This window comes from Miscanthus floridulus, chromosome 17 (genome assembly GCF_019320115.1).
Source record: "Miscanthus floridulus cultivar M001 chromosome 17, ASM1932011v1, whole genome shotgun sequence".
Taxonomy (NCBI): domain Eukaryota; kingdom Viridiplantae; phylum Streptophyta; class Magnoliopsida; order Poales; family Poaceae; genus Miscanthus; species Miscanthus floridulus.
In genome coordinates this window covers 40,341,546-40,359,935 of record NC_089596.1, presented here as the reverse complement: position 1 = coordinate 40,359,935, position 18,390 = coordinate 40,341,546, and the positions used below count along the sequence as shown (strand labels likewise).

The following is an 18,390-nucleotide window of genomic DNA, read 5'->3' as shown; positions in this document are numbered from 1 at the left end:
TCTTCTTGTGAGCTCGTCGACTGACGGATAAGGCAACTGTGCTTGAGTATTTCTCTATATGATTATGGTAGTTGATTGACTACATCATCATTTGGACTAATATTGTTGCTAGTACACTATTATATTATACAAGGTATTTAGTCTATCGAATGCAAGGATAGACTTAGACAAAAGGCAACATGAAGATATAAGTGATCAACACCTCAAGGGCACGAAGCTGTTGTTGAAGATTTACAAGCAATGCAACAAGTCAAGACATCAAGTGGAATAAATCTGAACGGGAAGACGCCAAGGGAGTGGCTCACTATGCACACAGAGGAGCATCAGCAGCGACGGAGCCAAAGGTGGGGCTGAGGGGGCTCTAGCCCCCCTACCAATCCTGGGCACGTGGAGCCCCCCTAAGCCCTCTATTAAAATTTTATGCATATATGTATTAGGTAGGAGGGGCTAAAGTTAATAGAAGATAAAAAAGCTTCTATTCTTTTGTTCAGCCCCTCCTAAATTTTTTTCTGGCTTCGTCCCTGAGCATCAGAATTATCCGGTGCCATCCTGCACACACCTGAGTAAAGGGCCACGCCTTTTGATCACATCTCTAGCACTCAGACGGTCTCCAATAGCTCATGCAAAGGGCGACGCAAACCCAAAATAGATCATGCACAATATTTTTGCTGAAGAAAACCGGCTCCAACAGAAGATGCAAACAGAGCATGCATTTTGGGTACGAGGCCAACCGGGACTCTTATTTGCGTCGTCCTTCTCCAAGATGAAAAGTCTTCGGCGCGGGACCGCTCGGAGGAGGAGGCAGAGGGCTCGCCGCGTCGCGGTACGCCTCGTCGACGACGAGAGGAGGTGCAGGGCTCGTCGCGTCGTGGTACGGCTCGTCGACGACGGGAGGAGGAGGCGGAGTGCTCGCCATGTCGTGGTACGGTTCGTTGACGATGGGTGGAGGAGCCAAGGGCTCCGACTCAGACGACCCCGCCTCCTCTGCCTGCGACTGCAGCGACGCGAGGGAGGGCGGCATTGGATCTCCCGCGACGAGGAGGGGAGGGGGAGGCGAGGGAAGGTCGAGCCGCGTGGTGAAGAAGGGGTTGAGGACGCGCAACGACTGGCGGGTCTCCTCCGACGCCAACTCCATGCGGTTCTGATGCATGGACGGCGCGGTGTGGAGGCGGGTGGTGGCCGTCATCGTGGACGGGTAGCGGTGGTGGGGACCATGGCCATGGTGCTGGAGGTGGAGATGCTGGGAGTGGACGGCGGCGGTGGAGAGGAGCAGAAAGGCGAGGAGGAGGGTTAGGTGGAACGGTGAAGATGTCATGGCTGCTCTGCTGTGGGCGAGGGAAAAGGCTGCTGCGACTGAAAGCCTGAAACAGAGTGGGTGGTGGGTGCCAGGCGGGACCACGGTGGGGCATGGCCGGCGAGGCGAGGCAAGCTCACCGTGGGAGCACCTCCGGAGCCACCGGCCTTGGTTGCCTCACCAGATCTGGGACCCCTCCCCCACCACCGGTGATGAGCAGCGCCGCGTGGGGGCGGAGGTGCTCGCGCAACGCTCGTCGGATCTCGTAGGGAGGGAGGGAGGCCGTGCAGGGGAGGGAGTTCTCCGGCGAGGCAGGCCCGACAACGATGACGACGACGCGCGAGGCGGGGAGGGAGGCGGGCGGAGCTCGGCGGGGAGGGAGGCGGGCAGCGCTCACCGGATCTCGCGGGGAGGGAGGGAGGCCGTGTAGGGGAGGGAGCTCGCTGGCGATGTGGGCCCGATGACGACGGGGAGGCGGAGAGGGAGGCGGGCTGTTGGAGAAGGAAGATTTTGGGTCGGTGACCTACTTACTGAGCAGAACCCAAATCCTAGAATGGGTCGCTGATTTAGGTATCGGCTGTTGGAGATAGCCTCACAGAAAAATTCGGACGGTGAGGAGGAGACCAGCACCGGAGCTTAGGCCGCAAGGCCAACAATCGAGCAGCACATCCTCTGTAGAAGGTTTTCATCCTCTGTAGAAGGTTTTCAAGGCCACCGGATTTCTCCGGTGATGGTCAAGTGGAAGCATCGGAGAAAGCGTTGTTGCCCAAGGTTTATACAGAAGATTTAGGAGCCCTGGATTTCTTTGGTGATCACCAAAGGAGCTGCGTCGGAGAAAATGTGTCTCAACGGTCTGCAACACAGCTAGCCTAACGACTAGTACACGTGGCACCACCAAATTTCTCCGGTGGGATGCACCGAACATTTCCGATGCCCTCTGCACGAATGCAGTCCAGTCACAACAACTATATCCGCATGGAGACCATATATACCCCCCAAAGCGTGATGAAGTTGCTAGTGAGTTTATGCTCTGTCCAAGTGCCCTAGACACCAAAAGTGTTGAAGGAAATATTATGTGTTTAGCGAAGTGCTTAGACTAGTTAGACTACACAATTGACGTCTTGCTCTAGGCTTAGGTTAGTGTTTTAGTGAGGTTTGCTTACCGCTTTTCACTCAGTGCTTACGCACACCATTGTTGTATACTAGGAGCTTGTAATCTTATGACATCACACCAACCATGTTTATGGTGTGACTGTCTAGCTTGTGCCAGAGGAAACGAGGCCCACAACGCTTGAGCTGGAAGCTTAATAGTGAAGACGATAGTGAGTGATATGTGGTATATGGGAGAAGGCCACACAGAGACCAAGGCTATCCACGAAGTTACACGACTGGGAGACCCTTGCGAGACGTCTTTGCGATATGCTCCAATAAGGACTAGGGGGAAGCATGAGCTTCTCGATATCTCGGAAAAAATACCATCATCAATGGGAGTTTGAGAGTTTGCATCTCTAACCCATTTAAGCTTTCGCGCTTACATAACTTTTCTAGGTTATGTGGTTATCTTTCCTAGTTTAGTTTGCTATTCTAGTTGATAGGATTAGAACCTAGGTTGCATAACGCATTTAACCGTAGTACACATTTAAATAGAAATCTTGCATATGTTTTGATAATTAGAATTAGAGGCCAAGTAGAGTTTTAAGTAGCTTAATTCAAACCCACCTCTTAGGCGTTGTGAAGAAGGAAAAAATTATTTAGATGTTGACCAAGAGTCGGCCAACACCTTTAGAGGATTTTATTTAATTTGCAAATAATTTTGTGGGGTTTGTTTTTTTAAACATGGTAAGGGAGGTGGAAGGTTGACTTAGTTTGACTTCCAAACTATATGCAACACAGTTCCCAACAATGTTTAAGAAAAAAATTATCACGCCCCCCCCCCCCCCCCCCCCCCCCCCCCCCCCCTCATAAGCAATCATTGGAGTTGTATCAGTCGCTAAGGCGTAGCACACTCTCACGCCTGTAGTCAAGCCACGAACATGAACCCCGTCCACCAATCAAATAATTTGTCCGTACTAAAAGATCGAGACCAATCCACCATCAGCTTCCCTCTCATGCTCGTGAATAAAACAGGAAGGGTCGGTTTGGTTGCCCGCACAATCTCTTACCAGGTTCCCAAAGTGCAGTTCGTGCTCTTTAGTTACCTGCAGAAGCCATATATAGGCTAGCACTATCCTCAAAGCAAATGCAGCTTGCATCCTACAATTTAGCCAAATCCTGAATAGCTTAAGCAAGCTCAGTCTGCATCTTACAATTCAGCCAAATTCTATATATTGAGCTATGCACCCTTCCTTCTACTTCTGCTCTGCACCCAAGACACAGGAAACTAATCACATGTATAACACTGTACATCTTCCTATCTAGATAAACAAAACAACAACAAATTGTATTGTTTTTTACTATGAAAATGTGAATAAACAGATCTTTTAAAAATTCATGGAGATTAATAAAGAGCGTACCCAGTGCAGAGCGCTCCCGCTCTGTACAGGGTTTAGGGAAGGGTGTCAGTGGCAAACCTTACCATCGCATGTACAATGCAAGGAGACCGCGACTCGAACCCAGGATCTTCCGGTCACAGGCTGTAAGACTCTACCGTTTGCACCAGATCACAATAAAAATATTTGTTTTCTTAAACAAAACAATAAAACATTTGTGAAATGTGAATCCATTAATACATCGTCGTAAATATGCAAAAGTTTGAAGATTCAACTTTATTAAATCACAATACCTTATATAGATATATTATAGAAAAATAAGAGAAGCTAATAGCGTAGAGGTACAGATTCGTGGTCTGAAGAGACGGTAGTTTCACAGCAAGCGAGCAAGGGCTTCCGAGTCCGAGAGACTAAATGGCAAACCTAGCCTGTATAACATGTGTGATCCTTTTCGAGAAATTCCATAAAATGTCAAATTACTAACCTTTTTGAAAGATCAGATTGACGATACGAATATGCGACTGAACGAATTTATTGCATTGTAGCTCTAGAGTCTAGAACCAAAAAAAAAAAGATTTACTTAAGCTACTATACTCATGTCGACTCACTAGCCTAATACAGCAAATCAGATGATGTACAACATTTTGTTTCCCTGATATACCCAGCGTTACACTACATCCTTTTGATTTTTTGAACAAGGGTCCCAGGGGGCCTTCGTTCTGGGACCCTTCACCTTCCTATCTAAGCTTCTGATAAGTTAGTACAATGAATGATACAACTTACAACATGACAATCAAATGAATCAGACTGAACAACAGAAGGGGTAAACCATTTGATTGGGGAACACATCTAACTGGGGAACCCAGACTCCTTCCATCTGACCCCCGCAGATAAATGAGTATACGTCCTATTGATATTCACAAAGCATGAGTCACTGAATTGGGCTAGCAGCTTTCCAACCGGAGCATGACTAGCAGTTTTCCAACCGGAGCATGACTGGAAATGAACTCTTCAACCGATGGGCCTGCCATGAAGACCGTTCACACTAGAAAGACCTTGTACATCATGAGACAATGCAAACTTGGGTGGAAGCACCATGAGAAGGTCATCTCCAGTCACTACAGGAAACTGGCTCTTTGCCGACTGCAATTTTCTTTGCCAACTGTTTTTTTTCGACACTCGGCAAAGAGGTCCCTTTGCCAACTGGAATTTCCTGCAGTCGGCAAAGCAGGATTTGCCGACTGCCAGGCAGTTGACAAAGAATTACAGTCTGTGTGCATAGTGTCTTTGCCGACTGCAATGGGAGGCAGTCGGCAAAGAGGTCAAATCTTTGCCGACTGCAACTCCGAAAGCAGTCGGCAAAGAACATTTAAAAAAAAATATTTTCTTTCTTTGCCGACTGCCGAGCTGGCGGCTAGTCGGCAAACAATTTTCGAAAAAAAAATTCTTTGCCGACTGCCGAGGAACCAGCAGTCGGCAAAGCCTGCCGTCAGGGCTGACGGCGCCACGTGGCTATGCCGACTGCTGGCGTGGCAGTTGGCAAAGGATTTGCCGACTATGTGCCACGTGGCAGTCGGCAAATCCGCCTTTGCCGACCCAGGCTTTGCCGACTGCTCTTTGCCGACTGCCACGTGGCTTTGCGGTAGGCAAAGCCTTTGCCGACTGGGTTTATGCCTTTGCCGACCGGGGCAAGCAGTCGGCAAAGAGGCGTTTTCCTGTAGTGTCTTGTTCAGATAGGCCATGGGCAGGGCATACCCAACTACCCAAGTGCACGACCGACAGGTACAGCCACTGCATTTCCAATCTGGCGGTATCTGCAACCAGGTTCATCACATTATAACTTAATCTACTAACTGAACAGCTGAAAGAAAACAAAATGGCCAATGCTACAGTATTCCAGTTACCTATGTAATAAGTCAAAGCAATTTGAGCCATCGATTTATTAGATTTTATAAATTAATTAATTAAAAAACCTAAGAAATGAAAAGAAAATCTTCCAAAATCCCATAATCACAGAAAACAAAAACAGGGGGGGGGGGGGTCTCTTTTTCCGTTCGTGCGTGGCGCATAGCGCAACATGGACAGCAGCTGCCGTGCACGGTATAGGAAGCAGTCATGTACAGCGGGAATGGAAAGTTACATGTTACATGCTAAATCAAATTAAGGCGGGAACAAAAAGTTACATGCTAATCAAATTATTTTAGGTACTAAGCTGTCATGGCGGTGGGAACAAAAAGTTAGATGCTAATCAAATTATTTCATGTATATATCTGTCATGACAGTTTATGCTAATCAAATTATGTCATGTCCAAAGTTACAAAATTAAAAGATTTACCATATCAATTAGATCTAGCAAAAAAAAATCTATAACTTTTCTTATTTATCCTATTTTACAAAATTAAAAATTAAATAAATATATATTTCACATATTACCTCCTATGAAGTAATAGATCCTAACCACCAGATCTAAGTAAATAAATGGAAAATGGCTCACATTCATTTGAGAGTACCACAGCAAAGCCCAACCAAAAATACCTGTGTTTGACTGTTCCAAAAAACCTGAAGCTGTCAAGAAAACCTTGCAAACGAGCACTTTCATGAATAGTTAGCAGTCTGTCTTGTGCAAGAGTTATATTTTGAAATCATAAGCAAAATGAAAGAGGGGAGAAGGGGGAGAGGGGGGAAGGGGGATGTCAGAGTTACAGCTCACCTGCATGCGAGCATTTGGACATGTCAGCACAGTTCCCACTACCTCGTCCCACCAGAGTCGACCATATATGGTCTGCAACATATTACAAGGGAACCACTAAAATATGAATGTGGAAACAGGCATATAAATAAATATATAATATAAATCGAAATCCATGAAACTAACCTTAACGATTTACCATTCTCGTAGGCTAGGACACAATCAATCACCTAATGTACAAGGGAAATTTATCAAAACTTACATGTAAAGAAAAGTACAGTGCATCTCAGAGGTGTTTTGTCACAAGCATCTTACCAGAGGATTACCAGATGGCAATAGTATTCTCTCCTTAGTTGGATATAATCTAGCTATGTTGTCAGGACCTACTATGACTCCTGGAAGGTCTCTAAAATTAGCTCCCTGAAAAAAGACTGATGAGATTGTAGAGATTTCTCTAACCCAGAGTTGAATTATGTTCATACAAGCATGTTAGACAACCTTTTTCTTGGGAATCTGCAGTACTCTTAAGTAGTTATCATCATCCAGTGCCCTTGGTCGATGGTCATACAATTTTGATTTAGACACTTTTGTGACATGAGCTCATCCAAGCACTTCTGGGCATGGAAGAAACACGATTTCATGTGTCAGTTTTGCACCATAGGTATCATGAAGTAATGCCGACAAACATGGTCACTGAAGTTGAAAATAGCAGTGGTCACACAAAAAAAGGAGTCATTATATCTTTCTTTTTCCAAAATTTTGACACTTTTGACTAAAGTTTCTCCTCTTAGTACTTTATCAATCCCAAGGATTTTTTTTGTAAAAACCCAAATTGACATATTAACAAAGAAAATTTTGGTAACACTTTTGGCAAAAATTTGATTTCCCTGATATATGGTCACAGTAACAAGTACTTAGAACCGAGGGCATATCTCGTGCATGTTGTTTCCGGTTTCTTTTTCAACTATATTTATGAATTTATACTTATTTTATTAAACAAATTCCTACCATTTATAGTAAATAGGTTATCTTCAAAACAATTTTAGTAAATGCAAAATACCATTAGAAAAGCATACAAGCTAATTTATCGTCCCTCAAAAATGGAAACCGTCATCTTAATATTACTCTAGTGTACAAAATAAATATTTCTAGCCATCAGAACCTATTATTCAATGACATCGAATAAAAAGAAAATCCAAGTCCTTTCCACACCAATGTAACACTACTGGAGGTGGGCTCTTTGCCGAGTGCCTGTTGCACTCGGCAAAGGCAGCTTTGCACTCAGCAAAGCCTTTGCCGAGTGCAACACTCGGCAAAGAGCCTCCGTCGAATCCCCTTCCGGTAAAGGCTGCTTTGTCGAGTGCCAAATTTCGGGCATTTGGCAAAGGCTTTGCCGAGTGCCGTGCGGGCACTCGGCAAAGATTTGACGCCGTCGGCCGACGCCCGACGCCGTCTAATTTTTTTTTTAAAAAAAACTCTTTGCCGAGTGCCACAGCTCCGGCACTCGGCAAAGAAATCTATTTTTTTTAAACCTCTTTGCCGAGTGCCACAGCACCGGCACTCGGCAAAGGGTGTTTTTTATTTTTATTTTTTAAATTTTCTTTGCCGAGTGCAATGACCATTGCACTCGGAAAGCGTGTTTTTTTTTATTTTTTTTTAAATTTTCTTTGCCGAGTGCAATGGTCATTGCACTCGGCAAAGCCACCTCTAATTTTTTTTTTGTTTTTGGTTTTCCATTTAAACAACAATGCATATATATATAATAGAAACCACAATTCAACAGCAATAAAATTACAAACCACATTTATATATTACAAACGACCAAATTTGTCCGAAATCCACAACTTATTATAAACCACAAGTTCATAGTCCACAAGTTCACAAGTTCGATACATAGAAACTACTCCGCAAGCGGCTCACGGCGACTGCGCCCCAGCGTGCGATCCCGGCGATGGTCCGGGTGCGGATGGCCCGACTTGCGATGCCGGCGACCCTCCGACCTGGTTCGACGCCGCCCTCGATGTCCGCTGCACAAAAAAGAAGATATTGCACTTGAGTGACAAGATAAAAATGTAAGGAGTTTAAAGAAAAGTTGAAAATTTCGGTAGCACCTCCCCTACACGGGGACGTTTCCAAAACCTGCAAGAAAAACGTCGGCACAAAGGTGAAGGGTCGAGATGGCGGACTAGAGGGAGGGTGAATAGTCTTTTCTAAAATTAATCGCGTCGGCTAACTGAATCAAGTGCGGAATTAAGACGATCGGTCTAGCCAAGACTACACCCCTCTATCTATGTTCTCTAGCACCTTCCAAAGATACTAATCAAGCAATAAAGGTGCCAGGCTAGCTAGAGCTCACCTAACCAATTCTAGGAGCAAGGTCACATAAACATATGCCGCTAGTACTTTAAGCAACAAGGGAGCTCCTAGACATGCTAGTAAGTAAAAGCACAAAGCCAACTAAGCTCACTAGCAATGCTCAATAACAAGGCAACCAATGCCAAATTAGAGAGCGCAATTACTTAGCTATACAAACTAAGCAATGTGACTATCAAGGTTACACAAACCAAATTAGCCATGCAAAGGGAGCTACTTCTATGCTACACAAGCAAGAAGGTAACTAGCAAGCTACACAAGCTAACTAATTACAAAAGCAACAACACAAGCTCAATGTATATGAAAGTAATCGCAAGCTTGTGTAACGGGGATGCAAACCAACGGGAAGAACAAGGTTGACACGATGATTTTTCTCCCGAGGTTCACGTGTTTGCCAACACGCTAGTCCCCGTTGTGTCGACCGCTCACTTGGTGGATCGGTGGCTAATTGGCATCACCCGCCAAGCCCGCACGTCGGGCGCCGCAAGAACCTACCCCGGAAGTGAGGGTAGCTCAATGGCACGCTTTACTAAAGTTGCTCTTCGCGACTCCCGCGGGGCAAGCATAATGCCCCTCACAAGCTCTTCTCCGGAGCGCCGCACAAGCTTCTTGCGGGCTTCGACGGAGACCACCACCAAGCCGTCTAGGAGGTGGCGACCTCCAAGAGTAACAAGCACCACCGGCTTGCAACTCGATCACCTAGTGCCACTCGATGCAACCTCATGATGCAATCGCACTAGAATCACTCACTCACACAATCGGATGATCACTATCAAGTATGTGTGAGATAGAGGGCTCCTAAGCACTCTCAAGCATGGACACAAAGTCCCCCGAGGTGCTCAGCTTGCAAGCTATCGGCCAAAGGCCGACCACGGCTTATACTTATAACCCCACGAACAAATAGAGCCGTTAACCCTTCACTGGGCGTTTTTTTGGGTCAACCGAATGCAGCACCAGACGCTGCACCGGACGCACCGATCGCGAATACCGGACACGTCCGGTCGCTATACCAAACGTGTCCGGTAGCTGTCTGACCGCCACGTGTCCTACCATTGCCTCCAACGGCTCTTTGACAAGACGACCGGATGCTCAACGTGAAACGACCGGACGCTCAACCACTGCGTCCGGTCGAGTCCAGTAAGCCCCCAGGGCCGACCGGACGCGACTGTCGAGTACAGTAAGCACCCACGGACGACCGGACGTTTCCAGTCACACCGGACCGGACACTGCCAGTGTCCGATCGACTGCTCTACCGAACATTGCCTTTTCTGATTCACACCGGACGCGTCCGGTGTGGCGACCGGACGCGTTCGGTCGCTGAGTACGTCGCCGAATACCGGACGTGTCCGGTCACCATACCGGACGCGTCCGGTAGCTCTGTGACCAGCGCGACTAACTCGTTTTCAACTCTATCTTCTTCACCCTTGCTCAAATGTGCCAACCACCAAGTGTATCACCTTGTACACATGTGTTAGCATATTTTCACAAAATATTTTCAAGGGTGTTAGCCACTCAACTTGCCACGCCACTCGATCCTAGCGACGATGCAAAGTTAGATCACTCGAGTGGCACTAGATGACCGATATGCAAACAAGTTTACCCCTCTTGATAGTACGGCCATCTATCCTAAATCCGGTCATAAACTTCTCTACACACCTATGACCGGTGAAATGAAATGCCCTAGGTTATACCTTTGCCTTGTGCATTCCATTCCATCTCCTCCAATGTCGATGCAACACATGCACCTACACGATCAACAATGATATGATCCACTTCATATCATCACGTGATCATATTGGTTCATCGATCTTGACTTCACTTGCTTTTCACCGTTGCCTTCATCCATCGGCGCCAAGTCTTGCTCAAGCTTCACCGCCAAGCGGTCCATTGCTCCAAAGCCTCTGACTTGCCCTTCATGCTTGCAACCGGTCCATCAAGCCAAGTCTTGTCTTGATCTTCTCCACCTTGATCACATGACTCAATGCCATGTCTCATGTGCAATAAGCTCCTTCATCATCGCATGTGTGAGCTTTGCAACATCTCCAAGCCATTTTCACCTTCATGGCATATGTTGCTCACACACATGTACCTGTGGACTAATTACCTGTGTATCTCACATAAACACAATTAGTCCACCTAGGTTGTCATTCAATTACCAAAACCAAACAAGGACCTTTCAGAAGGCCGACAACCACATTTACGGCACGAAGGCCGACACATCAACTAACCCGGCACGAAGGCCCACACATCAACAAATCTAGCACGAAGGCCATCTCTAGGTTTGACACTAAGCATGAGCACAGAAAGTAAAACATACTCACCGGAGTAGACTGTGGTGGTGGCTGTGGTGCAAGCAGGTGTAGTGGGATCTGCCAACCTTGTTGCTCCCCAAGTTGTTGCACGAACCAGAGCAAACCTTCCTGATGGGCCTCAATAGTTTGTAGCCTCTGACGCTCGGCCCGCTCAGCCGCCCGCTCAGCTTCCTGGGCCTCCTGCTAGGCCCGAAGTTGCTGCAGCTCGGCCTACAACATTTGACCCCAATGTTTCAATATTGCAGAGCTAAGGAACGTAAAAGTCAAAGAACGACGAATGAAACTAGAATACTTACCTGGAGTACCGCCATCGTTGTCGGCTGTTGGCTTATGGGCATGCTAGAGCTCATGCTCGCTGCTTAGAGGCGGTTCAGAGGAGGAGTAGAGCCCATGTTGAGGACCCCGTCGCCAAGCCAGAACTGCCCATGCTTCTTGCCTTCCCCCACCCGCATCACGATCTCAGGATCAAGGCGCTCCTCGGTCCTCGGATCGTAGGCCGGCTCGTGGACTGACCTTGCCGCCTCCGTGTAAGAAGTGAGGCGGGTGTGGACGTTGGAGTAGGTGTATGCCTCTAGGCTCGCATCCGGGTTGTACTCGATGTTGGACCTTGCCGGGCCCATGTGGGCCAGAGCATACGCCGTGAGTTGGCCAATTGGCTAGCCACCGTGCGCCACCGACTGCGAGAAAGACAACAACATGTGGTTAGAAATCATGTAGAATTGAGCACGGCTAGATTAGACAAATGGTGTAGACTTACATATGTCTTTGCATACTTGCTGAGGCTGGCGCTGCCCTGATGGTGAGGGGCACCTGGCATCAGCGCTCACTGGTCGCTTTTCTCCTGGTGCTCCTTCTGCCAGTCCACGTCTAGCCATTTGTCCACTATAGCAGCCCAGCAATCGGGGTGGGTGGCGCACCAGCTTGGAATCGCCTACAAGCCATCAGAAGATAAAATTAGGCATAGTTAATCTCAAAATAAATCATCAGGAGATGTTTTCTATTTACCTATAGGTACTGCTCCCTTGTCAGAATCTCTATCTGTCTCCTCGCCTGTGTTTTGTTGATTCTTCTCTTACGGTAGGTGGCGTTGTAGTCAACGTGCGCCTGGAGGCGGGCCTCATAATACAAGTCCGAGACACGCCTTTTACAGGAAGCGTAAGCCACCTGATACGCCCTTGCCTCCTGGCCTGGCTGGCATCTAAAGAAGTCCTGCATAAAGACATGAGTTATCCATTATTTTATTTGAAGAATGTCCAATGAATGCAATGAATTGAGGCTTACCCACAACTCCGAAATCACCCGATCCGCCAAGTTTCTGTGCGGAGCATCGGTGGCGACGAGGGCATAGTGGTCGAACGAGGGTACCTCTGGGTCCTCATCCTCTGACATCCACACTAGGCCAGGGAAGTGTTCCCTGCATAGAAGTCCTAGGATCCCATTGACATTGCGAGCCAGGACCCCCTCCTCCACAAGCATCCAGTTCCTGCACAAGTGATCCCATTGACATTAGCTCTTATTATGATTTTTCAACATATCAAATGAAGAACATATGAAGTTACTTACTTATCCCCCTCAGGTGCAATCAGTGGGCAGCGTTCGGGTGCAATCGGTGGCTTTGGGAGCTGGCTGGGACCTTGCAAGTAGGGTTTCGAGGCTGAAGAGGAAGTCGAACCCCCTCCCCCCTCCTCGGACGTGTGTGGAACCCCCTCCTCAGACACGTGTGGAACGGCGTCGTCGTACATCTGTGGACCCGCATCCTCACCCACCGTGGGCAGAGGGACGTCGTCGTCCCTAGAAGTGCGCGAGGAGCCAAGGTCGTGGTCAGTCGATGGCTCCTGCCTGGGCCTGCCCCTCGACCTCCTCTACCTCTCTGACGTCTCCGCCTCCGTGTCCTCAGCCGGTGGCGTGTCCCTCGGCCTCGATTAAGTCCACTGACACCTCCTAGTGGGCCCCATCACCTGCAATTAAAAAGAATAAACTAGTATTAGTACAGATAAACGAGAAGTACTTAGCAAGGGATGCAAAATAAAGAAAATGTAATTACAAAATAACATAGTATTACATGTATTTCTAATATTCTTCATGATCGGGATTATCTGGATGATAGGTATCGTCATCACTATCAAGAGCCTCCAAATCGTCAACAGCCTCATCCTCATCGCTATCATTGTCAAGTACAAGTCCGTCAAGCATTTTCAAGTCTCTTGGATCATGCACCTCATCTGTAGCTTCCTCGTCAACAACCCATTCCTCGTCTACTTCCATTTCAATCTCTCCGGTTAAGTCTATCTCAAGCATCCCTGGTAGCCCCTCGTCTTGTTGATAGAACTCCCCGTCATGCGTGGGTGGGTTCAAGTTGTAATCATCATCGTTTGGGGGAGGACATTTGAATATGACTGGCTTAGCTGCTTTTTCACCATGGAATTCGAGCTCGTATATTTCTTCAACTGTGCCATAATAGTCCTCCTGCTCCTCGCCGGTCGTAACTACTCCGGGCGTAAATACTCCGGTATTGGTGGTCCTTGGATTGGGCCGACTCTTCTCGTAGCTTATTGTGTGAAAGCGATATCCATTCACGTCATAAGCATTAAATGACGAGACCTTATAGTCAAAGCCTCTAGCCACTTGTCGTAATTCAACACTTATAGACAAATCACTTTGGCACTGCAAGCTCAAGCAGGAGAGAAATGAAATTAGGCAACTAGGAACGCCAAAATTGAAACGACCTAAGTTGGTCAGAAGGTACGTTTCTTTGGAACCATGTAATGAAATCAGGCGAACCATGTTGAAGAAGGGTCTCTCGTTCATGGTCAGAAGGTGGCCTTGAAAGATGCCAGTATTGATCAAAAAATTCCCTGCACCGACAAGCAACAAGGTTGTTGGATGCAGAAAATTTACGGAGTATGTAACAAGTTCATTGAGAACTTACCCCTGATACTTGTCAACTTCATCAAGGTTAGTCAACACGTAGAGCATGATCTTGCGCCACTCTTCATTGGTCACCCTCTTTTTGGCCGCTCCACTTGATCTCCCGCGTTGCCCTTTGAATAGGCTGAGGGTCGATTCATTTTCGTCCTTATTGTAACGAGGGGGTGGGTTATGCACGCTAGGAAGCTTCTCACTATAGTACAATGTTGTGAAGTTTGACACCTCCTCATGAATGAATGCCTCTGCTATGGAAGCCTCAATCCTACCTTTGTTTCCACATTTCTAGCGAACGGTCTTTAGACATCTCTCGATTGGATAGCACCAACGGTTCTGCACGGGCCCCCCCATTCGTACCTCGTTCGGGAGGTGCAAAATCAAATGCTGCATCGACAAGAAAAAGGCAGGTGGAAAGATCTTCTCCAACTTACAAAGCAACTCGAGTGCTATTTTTCCAACTCCTCAACCACTTTCAGAGATATCTCCTTGGCACAAAGCTGGCGGAAGAAAAAGCTCAGCTCTGCCAGCACCTTCCAGACATTCTCAGGGACATAGCCTCGAACCATCGATGGAAGAAGCCACTCAATCCATATGTGGAAGTCATAACTCTTCATCCCTAAGACTCGGCCAGTATTTGGGTTCGCTCCCCTCCTCAGATTCGCTGCAAACCCATCAGGGAAACTTAACGTCTGCATCCATTGTATCACTTCCATCCTGTGCTTCTTTTCCAAGACGTAATCGGCCTTAGGCCTTTTCCATGGTTTACCGTCTCTTGGAGGCAGCATCTGCAGCTTTGGTCTATCGCATAGTGTTGCCATGTCTACTCTAGCCTTAGGGTTGTCCTTTGTCTTGTCAGAAATGTCCATGAGTGTTGCCCAAAGTGCTTCGGCGACATTCTTCTCAGTGTGCATTATATCTATGTTATGTGGAAGGAGAAGGTCATCAAAATAGGGAAGCCTCTCCAATCCCGACTTATGAGTCCACATATGTTCCACACCATAGCCCACAAAGCGATCTTTGTTTGGATTATCTTTCTTTGGATTAACTTTCTTACTTTTACCCTTCTTTGGATTATCTTTCTACGTTGGGAGCACGAGAGCATCTATCTGAGCATGAACCTGTGCACTAGTCATCTTCTGAGGTGCAGGGTCGGTCACCGTGACACCTTTCGTGATGTTCTTGGTGTCTCCTCTGAATGCATGGTCAAGAGGGAGGAACTATCGATGCTTGTCGAACGACAAGAACTTCCCACCCTTCTTCAACCAAATGAACTGTAGAGCTGCCTTGCATACTGGGCATGGAAACTTCCCGTGGACACACTAGCCGGCGAATATCCCATATGCCAGGAAGTCATGCATGGAGTACTGGTACCAAACATACATTCTGAAGTTCTTCTTTGTAGCTCGGTCGTAAGTCCATACGCCTTCATTCCAAGCCTTGATCAATTCATCATAAACAGGCTACATGTACACACCCATTTTGTTTCCCGAGTGCCCAGGAATTATCAATGTCAAGAATATGTTTTGCCGTTGAAGTAGGGCCCCAGGGGGGAGATTGAGGGGAATAGCGAACACGGGCCAACAAGTATTTGGGACCGACATCATTCCATAAGGATTGAACCCATCCGTTGCTAGCGCAACACGTACATTACGGGCCTCTTCATCTTTGCCACGATGGTTGCCATTAAAGCTTTTCCATGCTTCATCATCTACTGGATGTACCATCTTGTTAGGATTGTATCGAATGTCATTCTTGTGCCATGTCATCTGTTTTGCGGACTCCTCGGACATGAATAGCCGTTGGAGCCTCGGTATGATCGCAAGGTGTCTTAGGACTTTCATGGGGATGTCCTCATTCTGCTCCTTCTTTCCATCACCTTTGTCTACCTCCACATACCTAGAGGATTTACACTTTGGACATTACTTTGCATCCTTGTGTTCTTCCCTAAATAGGACACACTCCTTCAGACAACAATGTATCTGCTCATACGGCATCTTCAGTGCCCGAAGGAGTCTCGTTGACTCGTACAAGCTGCTCGGCAGATGATGACGCTCCGGAAGCAGCCCCCCAATAATTGCCATCATAGCATCGAAGCAGGCTCGAGTCATGTTGTGCTAGGACTTCAACCCCAGTAGGCGGCCAATGACATCCAGTTGAGAAACCGTTGTCTTCTCATGTAGGACCTTCTGTGCCGAATCCAACATGGCCAAGAACGCCTTAGCGCTTGGCTCTGGCTCCTCCTCCTCATCCTCCTGCTCGTCCTCTGTAGGCCTTTCAGCAAACGTCGCATCCTCATAGTCACCTAACCATCCTGGTACCCCACCATCACCGTCAAATGCCTCCAAGCGTCGTCTCATGGCCTCCTCTCTAGGACGATAGGCTTCACCATGGGACACCCACTGGGTATAGTTTGGCATAAATCCATACTTGCAAAGATGCTGCACCATGACTTCCCTTGTTTTTCTTGTCTTGTTTTCACATTGGTTGCAGGGACAGAACGTGTCTCTCGCTCCCTTAGCTGCCTTAAATGCATGGTCCAAGAATTTCTTGGTCTTATCCATCCATTCACGGGTGATTTGAGCCTAACTTGGGCGTCCCATGTACATCCACTCACGGTTATCCACCCTCTAGCATATACACATAACGGAGTAATATAACCATCAGTTGCATCTGCACGGCATGCCTACTGTCTAATAGGTGAGGATAGGTCCTAATCCCACCCGCAGATGCGTAGATGAGGTTAGTTTCCATGCTCTACTCCAATCCGAGACAGAATTTCGGCAGCACCTCCCCGCTGTTCTCCCGATACACGTCCTGGAAGGGAGAGTGTGTATCTAGAGAACAACAGTGAGGTGGTGCCGAAACTCCGTCTCGGATCCGAGCAGAACATGGAAACTAACCCATCTACGCATCCGCGGGCTGTCCAAAAAATGTGGACAATCCAAAATAGATACGGTCATAGATATGCAGAGATCCGCATACCTCCAACCATATCTGTTTCGGATGGGACATGCCTAACTAGGCTACACCGATCTACGTACTACAACGGTAAGGAAGAGAGCTCAATTATACCTAGGGTGGCGGTGGAGACAGGCTAGTGGCGCAGTGGCGAGTCGGCGCTGTGCAGGCAGGACCGCAATGCCGACGAAGACGATCAGGGTCGCCGAGGTGCTCCGGGTCCCCTCCGACAGGTCCTGCTCTGCAAAAGAAGAAAAACATCACTAAAAGTTAAAAATTTTGGCAGAACCTCCCCTACACAGGGAGGTTTCCAAAACCTGCAAGAAAAATCGTCGGCACGATGGCCGACGTCCACATTTGGGGCATGATGGCCAACACAACCACAAACCCGGCACGAAGGCCGTCAACGACATAAACGGCGCAATGGCCGACAACCCTGCGGCTTTACCTTCTCCTCCGGCGAGGGCGGGGATGACGGTGTGGACGAACGGTGTGGACGACGTGGACGAACGGCGTGGATGACATGGACGAACGTGGACGAATGTTCGTCCCCTCCACCTTGGCTTCCTCCCCCTCTCCCCGTCTCCTCCTTCTTCTTCCTCCTCCTCCTTCTTCTTCCTTTTTCTTCTCCTTCTTCCTCCTCCTTTTTCTTCCTTCTTCTTCTTCCTTCTTCTTCTCCTTCTTCCTCCTCCTTTTTCTTCCTTCTTATTCTTCTTCCTTTTTCTTCCTCGTTCTTCTTCCTCCTTCCTCTTCCTGCTACCTTCTTCCTCCTTCTTCCAGGGCCGCAGCGGGCTCGCCGGGGCCGCTGCCTTGGGCCGGCGCCAGGCAGGCGGGGCGCGGCCGGGCGTGCCGCTGTGGGGCGCCGAGCAGCTAGGGCCGCCCGGAACCTTCTCAATTTTTTTACCATAGACTCTACATGCGATAACACGACGCCCCGACAAGTTTCGTCATTTTCTGACTTCGTTCGGATTTTATATAATTTAAATACACTTTTCTCGCAGGTACCTCGTCATGTTACGTCAACAAGATGCTCGAAATTTCATGTGAGTTCCTGGATATGGCCTCAACATACACCAAATATCATGAATATCATTTTTTGAACGACCAAATTCGATTATTCCATGCACCTGCAGTTCAAATTTGAAATATTCCATAAAATTCAACGAAACAAAAAAAACTAACAAAATATAGCAAAAAAAGTCAAAATTGTCCCAAATTTGAACATGGAGTTTTAAATAATGTGGGAAGGCCTCACAAAAAAAATGGGTCAAAAAAAACCAAAAAAAAAAAAATTTACCGAGTGCCACCCGGTCCGGCACTCGGCAAAGAATTTTTACCGAGTGCAGGGCC

At 47.6% G+C, this 18,390-nt stretch overlaps 1 pseudogene; it reads right to left on the bottom strand.

Moving 5' to 3' along the window:
• Nucleotides 1-4,794: 4,794 nt before the first annotated feature.
• On the bottom strand, nt 4,795-11,468 carry LOC136515567 (DNA (cytosine-5)-methyltransferase CMT2-like; annotated as a pseudogene).
• Between the last annotated feature and the right edge of the window lie 6,922 nt (nt 11,469-18,390).